The 13,159-nt window shown below is 35.7% G+C and overlaps 1 protein-coding gene across 5 annotated transcripts in view; it reads left to right on the top strand.

Moving 5' to 3' along the window:
* Positions 1-13,159, top strand: part of LOC124406594 — a 112,911-nt gene that overhangs the window by 63,954 nt on the left and 35,798 nt on the right. The gene's annotated exons all lie outside the window — the stretch shown is intronic.

Below are 13,159 nucleotides of genomic sequence, written 5' to 3'. Positions count from 1 at the left end.
TCTGCCTCGAATTCGCTGCCTCAGCCTTACACACTACATCAGTCGGAGCTCCGCACTTTACGACATAATCAACCTTCCGGTTATACGGTTAGCTCAAACATATAGTAAACGGAGGAGCGATAGTCGCCATCCGGCGTGGCGTGGGGTTGTCGTCGTCGTCGTCGTCGTCGTCGTCTAGCACGCGGCCAACTTAGACTTATTGTTAGACTACACACATGGTCACCGTGTATATATGACTTCCATTTCTGATGCAACCAAGTTCACTGACATACGCCGGATACGGTCATGGAGAGGGTAGATATATGTAGAATATGCATGAATTCCGTTTTTGAGGCAAAAGTTTTGCAGTTGCGATTCTACGGATACCTTTTACGTATCCAATTTATTCTACGTGCAATCGTTTTACGTATACAATTTATTGTATGTAACGTATGTAGCTATGCAGCCAATTTAATACAACTAATTGATTCTGCACACGCGTGGTGATTCTACATATAATTTAATTTTCTATAAATGCTGAGATTCTACGTTATTATGGCAGTTTTTCGATTCAATTTAATTTTATCCACGGTGGTTCTACATCTGAATTAAATTCATTCTTCACACGGTACATGATTCTACATCCAACGTATTTTAAATGCTGTATTTATACGTACAATTTGATTCTGCATGCGATGGTTCTACGTAATGGCAGTTCTATATCCAATTCGTTCTACATGCGGTCATTCTACGAGTTGGATTCGTTACTTTAATGACTTCTGGAACCCACGCGTAAAGAATTGAACCTATAGAAACGTACTTGTAGGACGACCGTTCGTAGAAACGAATTGTAGGCGCATAATTGCTGCAGAACCACCGGATGTGGGAAGAATTTTATGTAGAACCCAATTTGTAGAATTATGTTTACCCGTTGATCCGACTCAAATCGAAACAAACTCAAGCTGCTCATACCGTAAGTATTTGAGGAAATGAAAAATTTCGAAACCAGTTACGGGCGTTTATCGCAAGTAGAATAAATTTGACGTAGTGCAGTCACATGTAGAATCGAACTTGTATTCGTAGAATTGATTCATTTAGAATCAATTAATCTTCCCCCATTCCGACACTCGAAAAACTAGCGATCGTCCTGGCATCAGAACTTCCGGGGTTTTACAACGTTTTTACTCATCAGAATTTACTTCATTTTTCATCAGCTTAATCCAAGTTTTTATTCATATTACCGTGTTTAATTTACCACATCGATAGTTTGTGTGTGTCCAGTTTTCTAGAAGAACAACAATCTTTTTGTTTCACTGACAAATTGAATTACTTTATAATAATATGTCCTATTCCGGGCGATGAAATGATTAGGTTTATGGTCATGCTTGTGCAGTCGGTAAAAAATTTTTTAAATTTCACAGAAACACTATGAATATGTGTATACTCGTAGCGAATTCTCACTCGATTTGAGGTTATGGAACGTCACTGTAAAACTGAATCCAATTTTCAGTATCATTTCATCACGTTTTCCAAACATTTCCTATCGATAACACAGACTTGATAATGAACCCTGTCATTTAAGGAAACAAAAATTCGTGAGATATGATTTTTCGAATTCGTTAGTAAACCCAATAGTCTGTTACAGCTGACATTATTGCTATAACACTGTGGTTAAATTTTGTATAGTCGGTGCGTATAGGCGATTCTTTTCTCACTTTATACGTAATCTCGATCGCTCATCATGGATGTATAAAGAAACCGGCTGAATTATATATTTTAAATTACGCTGCTCTCAATCTACGTACTTTCACGTAAACATGAAACACATATATCACGATTAATTAATTGCCTTGGTCAGGATAACTTTTTCTTGCAGCTGGTCGTCAATCACTTCGATTAATAATTATCACGCCTGAAAAACCTGAGCCTGATACAGTAAATCGAGTCGCGGTTTGCGAGTGAAAAATATTTTCACTGCTGCGTGAGGGTGATACTCTTCTCTGCAAAGAGAATTAAACATCAATCACAATCCTTCAAAAATATATTATAATTAAGTTCCTTTTTTCTCTCTCGCTTTTTGGGCAAACACCGTGTTATAATACCAATTCGCATCCGAGCGAAAATTGCCGATGAAGTTGAAAAGTAACAGGACATAATGTTGCTTATTGAATAGAATCATGAACTAATCGTCTTACTGTTTGAAAATATTTTAATTACCTTGATTAACAATACCGGTGTTTCGCTGTATCACGACGATAGATTCACTTACGTCACACGATCTATCAAAATTGCCATGACGCATATATCTCTATAATTTGACTCGAGACCATGTTTTCTTCCGATGAAGTTTTTTACGATCAAGCAACAGAGGAATTATTTTATCGTACGAAGTGATTGACGGCTTGTGGCTAGAGATTAAAATTGATTTGCAAATAATTATATACTTACTAGGTACGCGTTTGTATCGTATTGTATGAGATTTGCTGTAATTCACTAGCGTCTATAGACTGAGGAAAAACAATCACTGCAAATGCTAGTCTCGCATATTCGCTTACGTCTGGCTAATCGCATCCAATTTAAATAATTATATCAGATCTTTTACATAATTAATAATATTTGGTTAGAATTTTTTCCTGAAAGTCGTAGTTCAATGATTTTCTCATGGATTCATTTACTGGTTAAACATGTCGTTTAACTCTTTGATCCTCGGTGTATATCATTAGTCACGTAATTTCTAATCTACCTCGTTGGTTATTTTTCACACTTTGTGTATCGCTGCTAACAGATGTCACGTTATTACGTATCTACCCTGACTACGGAATCAATTCGATAAGTCGATCAACTAGGTGCTTATATATTATATATATACACACTTACTTTTTACCAAATCGATATTTATTTATAATAAAATTCTAACCGCAACTTTGATGAAAATTTCCTGTTGATTACTTGCCGTGACACAGAAGTTACCTTCAAAATTTCACGAGTTTATTATTATTCGCAATAAATCCATCGATCGAATATCGGATCATGTTCCAGATTGTCTAGATCGGTGTACAACATACATACATATATATATATATATATAATATATATATCAGCAATATCTACCAGACACTGAATCGTTTCACGTGTTTATTTATTCACTCGCAGCTTGAGGAAGATTAATTTAAAATTACTTTCTTTACAATAAAGAAAAAATATTTTTTCAAATAAACAAATGTTCCGTTAATTGTTGCTATTTTTTTTTCTTTCTTCTTTCTCATTTCGATATATACGTATATATATATATATATATATATATATATATACACCATATGTTATATTCTCCGTCGGGTTTCGCACGCAAACATCATGGGCGACGGTATGCTCTGAACAAAAAGCGTTTGTTAACAAAGTTTGTTGTGGAAACAAAGGTGCGCAGCAGCAGGCTTCTCAACATTGTGCTTCACATGCTGCAAGCAGCGATGCAGCCGCACGATGCCCACTCAGGTAGACGATAAGATAGTTTGGTGGCTACACGATTACGTCGTAGCTACGTGTCACGCATACGTGCATCATTCATGCACGAGTCTCTCTACTAACCGATGCGTCAAGAAGTACGTATGCAGACGTATTATCATCATGCATGTATATGGGAAATTCCACTCCAATTTTAGCCACTTTTAACGCTCCCGATCCCCATGTAAGAATACGTAAGATTTTACCCATAGTTTTCCGTTATAAATAGTTAAATTTCGTTAGAAGAGGATCAGTTTTATAACCAATATTCTTAATTTGACATGAATTAAAGATTTTATTTGTAAGCTTTCAAAGTGTGCAAATATGAATACATTTACGATTTTTAAAGTTTTATATGAAATGAAAATTTTTACAATAATAATGGTATTTATATGAAATTTTTCATTTCACCCGCGTAGATCATTAAGAATTTTCCACCGTTATGCGTAATATTCTAATTTGTTCGCAATAATTAAAGCGTATAATCGCTGAAATTATAATGCGATTAAATTATGTTGATGTTTCTACAGGATAAAGTTGATTTCTTATACCGTAGAATATTTCATAACGCTTTCCAACTTCATATCGAGTTTTGATTAGTTTGGAGAAAGAAAAGTTTATTCGCTAAAACGAAAAATTTCGCGCACCGCCGGTTAATCCAGACACTCATTTAAGTATTCCTCAAATTTCTTTCACTCTTTATATTTTTCCTCTTTTTTCGACAATCACGGGAGTGAATACTTCTATACATAAATACACATACAGATATATATTGGTGTAGACTGACCTCGGATTAATGAAGGCTTTGTTTTAAGTAAAAACTTTCTGAAAATCTGCGGTTTAAGTGAAAATTCGAAAATCCTCATCTCGTTGAAATAATTTAAAAACTTTCGCAGTATTGTTTTGACTTGCAGGGGATATTGGTATATATAGGTATATACTTTATTGTTAGAATTTATTTCGAGTGGAGGGGAGTTATAACAATACGAGCCAACCTTTTCACGACCCGCCAAATGATGATCGTTGAGCCAATTAATTAACCTCTGTACAGTTGACGAAATATTTTTATTTTAGAATATTACTTTGCCTTGCAAACTGTGGAAAAAGTACATTAATTACGTTATTTACTTTCTGCGTCAATCATGCAACACATTTTACTTGTTATTTAAAAACTTTGATATAGTACTAAAAATAAAAAAACAACATCTTCAAATCGATATCAACAGAATATAATAAAATTAGTGTTGGTTTATAGATTTTAGGAAATAACAAGTTGAAAAAATTCACAAAGTATTTGGATTTTAATTACAACTGTTATTCCTACCAAAATGTAAATCACAATCAGATATCTATATACGTATAGTTCATTGACAAATAAAATGAAGAATTGTTAATCACAGTCGGACAAGCAGCAGTATGAATTTTCCGGCGAAAAGTGATAGAATAATGTTATTTCTCTAAAATTATCAACCTAACGAGGTGTTTACATTAAAAAAACTTTTCTTCGAAATAATTATGATTTACTAAAAATTGGAAAAGAACCATATTGAAAACATTCCAGATGAAATTTAGTTTCTTGCATGAGGAAAAAGGATACAATCCTTTACTTATCGATGTGAATTAATATTCGTTGTGAGTAGTATCATCCAATAGGACAACAATTAACCCAATTTTCAGCCCTATCGGATAATTTGGGGGGGGGGGGGGGGGGGGGGATACACTAGAGGGATTCTGCCCCACATCCTTGATTCAAGATCGTCGTTTTGTAAGTCTGTGCGACGATTTACTGCGAGCCTATTGGCTCGACCTGTGGAAAAATTATGTGACTCGTTTGCCAACAACGAATTCTCTGCACTGCAGTTGAATTTCAGACCATGTAAAAATTGTTCGCTGTATATATATGTTTAAAATAGAAATCACCGCAGAGAATCTGGCAAAGACGATTGAAATGTCTCGATGATATACATGTAACCGATAATATAATTGTTGGCGATAAACAATATCTATAACACATTTATAACCTACACTCTATCTTTATAAAAAATTAGTGATAAATTTAAAAGTCCGATAGACAAACAATCGTAAAATTCTATGTCAGATAAACGGCTGTATTTTTTTTATACTAATTTTACCGGATATTGTTTAGTATTGTATTGAAAACGTAGCAGGAAGTCATCAAGTCGGAAGTTGAACCGAATATTCATACTTTCTGATTTGGTGAATAATAAGTTAAATATAAGAGAATTTTTAGCCTTGTTTTGACTGTTCTTGATAGCTGTTATCAGTGTAGAATTTTAAGCGCGAGGTTAAACGGAACTTCTGACCTTACCTGCAGAGTATTCGAAAGAATTAGATTACAGGTAAAACAATATCGATCGCTGACATGAAAAATTGGAAAATAACTATTTCAATCGTTATCGAATTTCCCTGATGAATAAATTTTAACCGAATCGATGTAAAATTAGCAAATCGAATTTTATTCATCTGAGGATCATTTGGATCGTTTCACTGTAACCGTATTACAACTTTAAATAAAAAATCCACTGGTGGTTCGAAATCAATAAACTGATAATTTATACCGTGCCATCAGGAAAAATCATTCCACAAAGTCATTCGGTAAAAAAATTTATATTTATACAACACCGCCCGTGGCAATTAGCTTTGATTGATACAATAAAATGTGTTGAAGATATGCGAAAACTTTAAAACATCCTGTTATTGTAATAACACCAAATTTTAACGTTATTTTTACATTTCGGCAATCGATGTATTATACAAAGTTATGATGTTAGTTTATGTGATAGAAATCGAGTGCCAATTATACTATCGGTGTACTCCGAATACTTGTACATACAAAATTATAACGTAAATTCATTATAAACTTATCAAACGTGCCAAATTCCTTCCGAGCTTCACAAGTGCTTTTCTCAGTGTAGCTATTTACGTTTATTTAGAAAAATTCTATTCCACACTGAGCTGGCATTGAAAAAAATAACGCGAAACAGGCGCCACGTGCACGTAAATACGTTTTCAATTTTCTGAATAATTTCACATTCCGGAGTCCGTTACTCAAACTTATACATACAAACGCTCGTGTCTATGATACCAGCTGGGATTACTTGTAATTGTGCGATCTAACCACGAAACCAACTTCCTGTTTGAAATAATCACAGTCGTTATATTTTTTCCTCACTTGCAGTCGTTTTACCGGCTTACGATCAGTATAACGTCGTCTATTTTTTATGCATATATTGGTTATCAATTTTATAAACATTCAATCGTCACGGTAAAAATATGCAGGCTTGTTATTGATCGTTCACTCCAGATCTTTTCCAGGTGGTTAGAATTTTATTGACACCGAGTATCGCGTCAATATTGTTTTATACACTGTAATTCCGTGTGCAGTAAATTATTCCACTTAACGGATTCGTTGCAAAGTAGTCTTCAGCATCGGTGCAAATAAGTCTGACTATAGAAATTGGCATTATACTCCACGTTCATATAATTTAACGTATTCAGACATTCCGAATGTCGTCTTTTTTAGATACTATATAGTTACCGATTATACAACTTATTTATTAGAAATAAATTCATATACATGTAGCGAAAAAATGTTACTTTCAAACGAAACAAACTATAGACAAAACTGCATGATTGGTCGAACAGTTAAATCACCAAGTTGCCAATATCGTGCAAATTAGTCATTAGATCGAGATCATTTCTGTCAGTACCAGGACGCGTGCTGCGAACACGACGAGTTGACAGGTGATCAACCAAACTTCGTCATATCCGTCCGTCTACCCGTCAGGATCGTCCACTATTATCTCTATTGAATAGGCATACACACTCGATGATGTCTGCACATGCCTAACGGCGTGACTTCATCATTTTATACTCTGCATCCTTATCTGGGCTAGGAGTGTGAAAACCTCCTCGTCGCGATTTTCAAAATCCCGGAGGCTACAATTACTATGTCCGTAAATTATGTGAAAGCTGAATTGTCCCCGAGGGTCGAGATAACCAAATTTGACACAATCCATTGTCGTTGGAGTTAGCAAAAAAAAAAAAAATCTAACAACTTGACACTTGCGGATGTGTTTAAAGATCAGAAAACGATGTTAAATGTAACGTGTGTGTTTCTTTAATAGTGTTATTTGGATGAATGGGAAACTATAAGTGGAATGATCGAATCCAAAATCTAATCAATTCTAAGCTAAGATATCTGTCGATCCATTTTCGAGGTATATTTTAAATTAAAAAATTATTTCTAATCCGTTGTAATAACTCAAAGACCGTCGAACCCATCACATTCGAAATCTAATCAATTCTAAGTTTAGAATAGCCGCGTCGAGATCAAAGATCATGGAAATCCGTACATTTGTTCTCGAGGTATCGACGGACAAAAAATTACTCATACAGACAGCTATCTTCATGCCTATTAAAATCGATTTACGCTACTCAAACAGTATTTTTGACCTTAAATTTTTTCTACCGACTATTGATAAAATGAGGCAAAAATAAAGGTATGGGAGTAAAAATGCTCTTTATTTAAAAAACTATCATTATTCAGTTTTTCACTGTATTGGAATAACCTAATCTGTCTTCCAACAGGAAGCGAGAAGTGGAAAGTCAGTTTCCACAGATAACTGAAAATTTCCAGGTTGTTTAGTTAATAGTGTGACGTCACGGTATGACGCGCAAGACGACGGTTTCCAACGCTGCCGAACTTTGATTTGTCAGTATAATGTGTTCGAGTGATAAAATAATGTAGAATATTTCTTCACAAGTTATTTATCACCTGGACTTATCGTTGAGGAGAAAAAAAAAATCACAATAAACCCAATTTGACAACATAGTCTTCACGATGGTCTTTATTGATTGTATCTAGTCGATGCTTTTTTAACTCTCAATCGGTTTTACGCGCGTATAAATAAACCTTGTATCTAGTCTACGTCAATTTGTCTCGATAAAAGTGCGTATGATTGTTGTAAATGATTTGAAGTATGTTGAGTACTTGTAGGTGCAATTGATAAAATCAAGTTTATTGATTAGGGCCTAACCTGGATCTATATCGTGCAAAATAACAAGTAGATAGAATTCTAGTCAGGTTCTGATACTTCGTCTCTATTAGAACCGACATGCAAATTGAGTTAATTATTCATGGCTTTAGTACAGAGCTAACAGAATTTCCAAAGGGTTTCGAAACACTCGAATTGCTCGAAATATTTGCAATAACCGTCTTATTTGTTGACCAATATACATTATTCAGGAATATTTTATACCGAAGAGACACCTAACAAAGAAACATGGTTAATTGTTATACTATTTTATAATCCAATCTTACAATTACCATGTTCAACATCATCAAAATTATGTGCAGCTTTTATTAGTGCTTGAAGTAGTTGTATGAACCCAAAGGCTCAGTTCCTTTTACCCAAAATGTACAAATTAGCATATTCAGCATAACAATTAGCGCATTGTTAATTAATTAAAGGTTTACAGTTACTGCTACTCCAATTTCTACAGCAATAACCTAATTATGTTTGAAATTTTGCCCTCTTAATCCTTACGAATCATAAGGGAACATAATTAAGCAGTGGACCACATTACTTCATTGTCTCTATATTAATCTTGGAAATACGTAGAAGAAGAATTAATGCCAGAGGTACAATATTAAGTCTTACCAATGTCGTCGAATAAATGAAGCTCAAATTTTTCAATATAATAAATGGCTCCTCTCGTGTATGGTAGAGTAAAAACCTTTGGAAGGGAGTGAAGTTCATAGATGAAAATTCATTTTACCAGTATTTTAATTACCGTTATGTATTAATACGTTTTCTCTTTTTCTCTCTCTCTCTCTGTCTCGTGGTAGCCGCGCCTGCGTCTTTTTTTTCGTTTTCCATACTTCGCTGAGCAGCGTATCACTCGAAATATAATTACTTTTCACACAAAATCGTTTGTACGTGAAATTCGAGACGGTTATTACAAAATACTCACCAAGATCAAAGGGAGTCTGTAACAGATGAACAGGGCAAAATACTTGTTCATTTCGCACAATGAACGCCTTTGATTTAGTGACTTTTAGCAATGTGATCCTCAAAATTGAATCGTGCGGGATGGATTGATATGGTATTAATTACGACATTGAGCAGTGCTGCGAAAGAAAAAGTCATTATACATTATATACACCGTGTGGAACTTGTTTGATCCATCATTCAGAAGGTTGTTTCCATTCTTTACATGAAGATTTAATGAGGTTTTACGTTCCAATGACATTAATATCGTGAAATGTTAAAGAAATAACACTATTTTGCAAAATTATAATGATTCTGGAATAGACAAGTTTGTAAAATACGAATATTCGTTTGGAAAATTCTGAATTTCATACAATCCTCAAGTAGCGAAATAACGATTTTTCTTAAAAATGCATCGGTACATTAACGCTATTAATTCCGATCTCAGAAAGTCCCGGCCAAGGTATCATAAAGCCAATAAGAAAAAAAAATTGGAAGGTGAAACTTTGGGATGCCAAAAAGACGAAACAAATGTTTCGAAGTTGTTCAAGCTTCTACAGTGTTTCGAACTTTGCTTTCAAGCGATTGGTAGAATTTACAATGGACACCGTTTCGCCAAAATAGTACGTTTCTAAAATAAAATAGAAGCGTCAGCTCGATTTAACTTGTACAAATGCTGTGCTAACGAGAATGAATGAAAAAAAATTTCGGCAGTAGAAACTGAATATGAATGAGCAGAAAATTGGCTCAACAGTAAACCTAGTTAAACTAAATTTAAACAATGATCACAAATAAAATTGGTTTACTTTTTTCATTTCCAAAACCTTGTGTGACACCTTGTTTTGGATTGATTTAATTGGTTTATGAATCGGGATGAAAAGTAGGTCAGATTTAGATGAAAATCGCGTGTAGATATGAAATTGCACCTGGTTCGTCAGGGTTGACGGCGTATGTATTGTGTACACTGGCTGCCAGGCTGCTGACAGGAGAGTGAGTAGTGGGTGAGATGTGAGATGTGAGATGTGAGATGTGAGATGAGAGCAAGTGTGGGAATGGAATGGAACGCAGCCTGTTTACCGGTTTGGTTAAGTCATAAATTCGTTTGATTAGCAGTTTCGGCTAGCACGGGTGGCTCCGCCGCGGTTCTGCTCCTCGTCTCCAGATCGTAATGACACTTCCGGTTTCGCAACCACGAAATAACAAGTTAATCCTGGTACCTCAGGGCACATGGCTGGTGGACGACGATTTACGGCGTATACACGACGGCCGCTTTGTTGCTCTAGAAATTTAAATGTGTTTCTTGCCTTTGAGAATTATTCGTATGACACCTACGTATCTTGTCAGGGGATACCTTTCGATGACCCAATGTCGATTTGAACATTTATTGTCTTATTCTGTCTGGTCAGAAACGACAAACCTTCGTTTCGTTTGCCTGAGAATTCTGTACTTTGGTGAATATATATATGTTCATTTTATTTGGTATCAATTGTCACAACGTTTATTGGAAACGGAGGGTTATATATATATGACAGTCATATATGCATTGAACGAGTTATTTAACTCATGCACAGTATTGCTGTAACAGAAATTCGTAAGAATGCGAAAATAGTTAAACGCTCTTCGAAAAGTAGATATTTTCAGAATCTAAATTGAGTTTTCAAATTCCGCGATTAGAAATTGATGCTACAGTGTCGAAATTCAAGCCTGTTGCATCGATTTGTTTGTTTATTGAAGAAGAAATTAGAATGAGGGACTAACCGGGTTGACAAAGGTAGAACTGTTACATAATGGTCTTATACTGTCAAACATCCCTCATTCAAACACATGTAATTTACATAGCTATCGAAAGTAAAGATAAATAATGATGTTAAAAACTCATTACTAATGTATCAAAGTACTGGCTTGTCGTTTCGAACCTTACCGAATCTGAAAAGAAAAAAATGATCTCTATTAGACACAAATTGGCGTTGAATAACCCAGAGGTTTTCTTTTTACGAAGCCCTTTCGTTTGGCGGGTCTCGAAAAAAGTAAAGGAAAAGGTAAGGCGAAGAATAAGAATGAGAATGAGAATAAGATAAAGAAGGATCTGATTCATGCTTTTCACAGTCGTATGATATCATAAAGTCGTTTCAGTTATTCAATCGCGGTTTGCATTAGGCCGAAGAGGGTTTCTCGGTCTTCACTTGAGCGGATCCTTTGAATAGTATTATCCCTCTCCTGCGAAATAGTATCCTACTCGTATATGGATTTCCACACGTGGTGCATACACAGCTTCACATTCGCACACGTAAGTTATCGACACGATATTGCGCCTGGCTCTTTGAGGTCACTCTCAAATTGGCACCACACAGCCATGGACAGATTGTACGCTTTGGATTGCACCACTAAATGCGAATCATTGACGGGACGACACGACGTTAGAGCTTGTGTTACGCTAGAAACGCCGTGAAACAGTTACTGCATCATACACTGAAGGTAGTAGGTACTACATCCTTCTACCAAGAGTGAAAATCAGATTTAAGTCGACGTTGGTTAAGCATACTTAAAATCAGGTGTACGCTTGGAAAAAGACTTGCGTGAACACTCTTCAAGTCATTTTTATTCGTGAGATGACACCGGTTACCATTTAAGTTGGGCTTAGGCTCGACCACCAAATGGTTAAACCAACACTTATTAAAACAATACGTAATGGCTTTCCCTGAACTCTGTGAATTACTGTCAAGTCAATCCGTTCGGGTATAAAAGTATAACCCATTTCAATGGCGCTTTATAACTTTGCGCTACAACGTTACGTGATTGGAATATAGTGCAATCAGCAAATCATTGCATAACATTTCTAATGTTTCAGCAATATTGACAAGGGATACAAACACAAGTTTTTTAGAAACATAAAAAATCGACAAAAATAATTCCCCAGATCGATTCGAACGATTCCGGGAATTCACGATAAACGTTGATCAACTATGCAATGTAACCAAAATAGCACCTAAAGGTCATTGACTCTCTCTCTCTCTCTCTCTCTCTCTCTCTCTCTCTTTCTCTCTCTATGTGGTTTACGTTGATGTATTATACTTTTTGACCCGGGTCAGACAAGGCACGCGACGTGATGTTCAGTTTTCAGCATTGCTCTCTGCAGATAGCGTGCTGCAAGTTTCTCGAAGGAGGTTCTCTGTTTGCATGCATAATGCGGGACTCGGATTGCCGATCTTAGCTCGTGACGTGCGAGAAGAAAATTCGCAAAGCTTTGTTGCAAATAGTATTAGCAGAAAAGCTTTGCGAGTCTTTGTAGTCTCTCGGTTCTGTGAAAAACTGTTCAGCAACGTCACCCACTACCGGCGCAAAGTACACTTACAGCCAAAAACCCTCGGCTTTGATCTTAGTTGTTTTTCACACCAGCCCCGGGAAATTCCAACCCTCACTCTCATCTCGTCCCGTCACTCTCAATAATGGACTGATTCCTTGGTGTTTTCGAATTTCAAGCCTCACAACAGCTTCACGCCATCATTTTCATCTCCGTTTAGGCGACTAAAAGCTTTGCTGGTTCTTTCAACGGGAAAAAACAAAGAAGCTCCTAAATAGGCAGTTTTTTTGTTCTATCCTGACGGAAGGTACATTCAATATAGTTTTCAACAAGATTACAGAAGTATGTCTTCTAAAATGTCCTT

This window comes from Diprion similis, chromosome 6, assembly GCF_021155765.1.
Source record: "Diprion similis isolate iyDipSimi1 chromosome 6, iyDipSimi1.1, whole genome shotgun sequence".
Lineage (NCBI taxonomy): Eukaryota > Metazoa > Arthropoda > Insecta > Hymenoptera > Diprionidae > Diprion > Diprion similis.
Note: the sequence above shows the minus strand (reverse complement) of the source record. Positions and strands in the feature narration are given on the sequence as shown.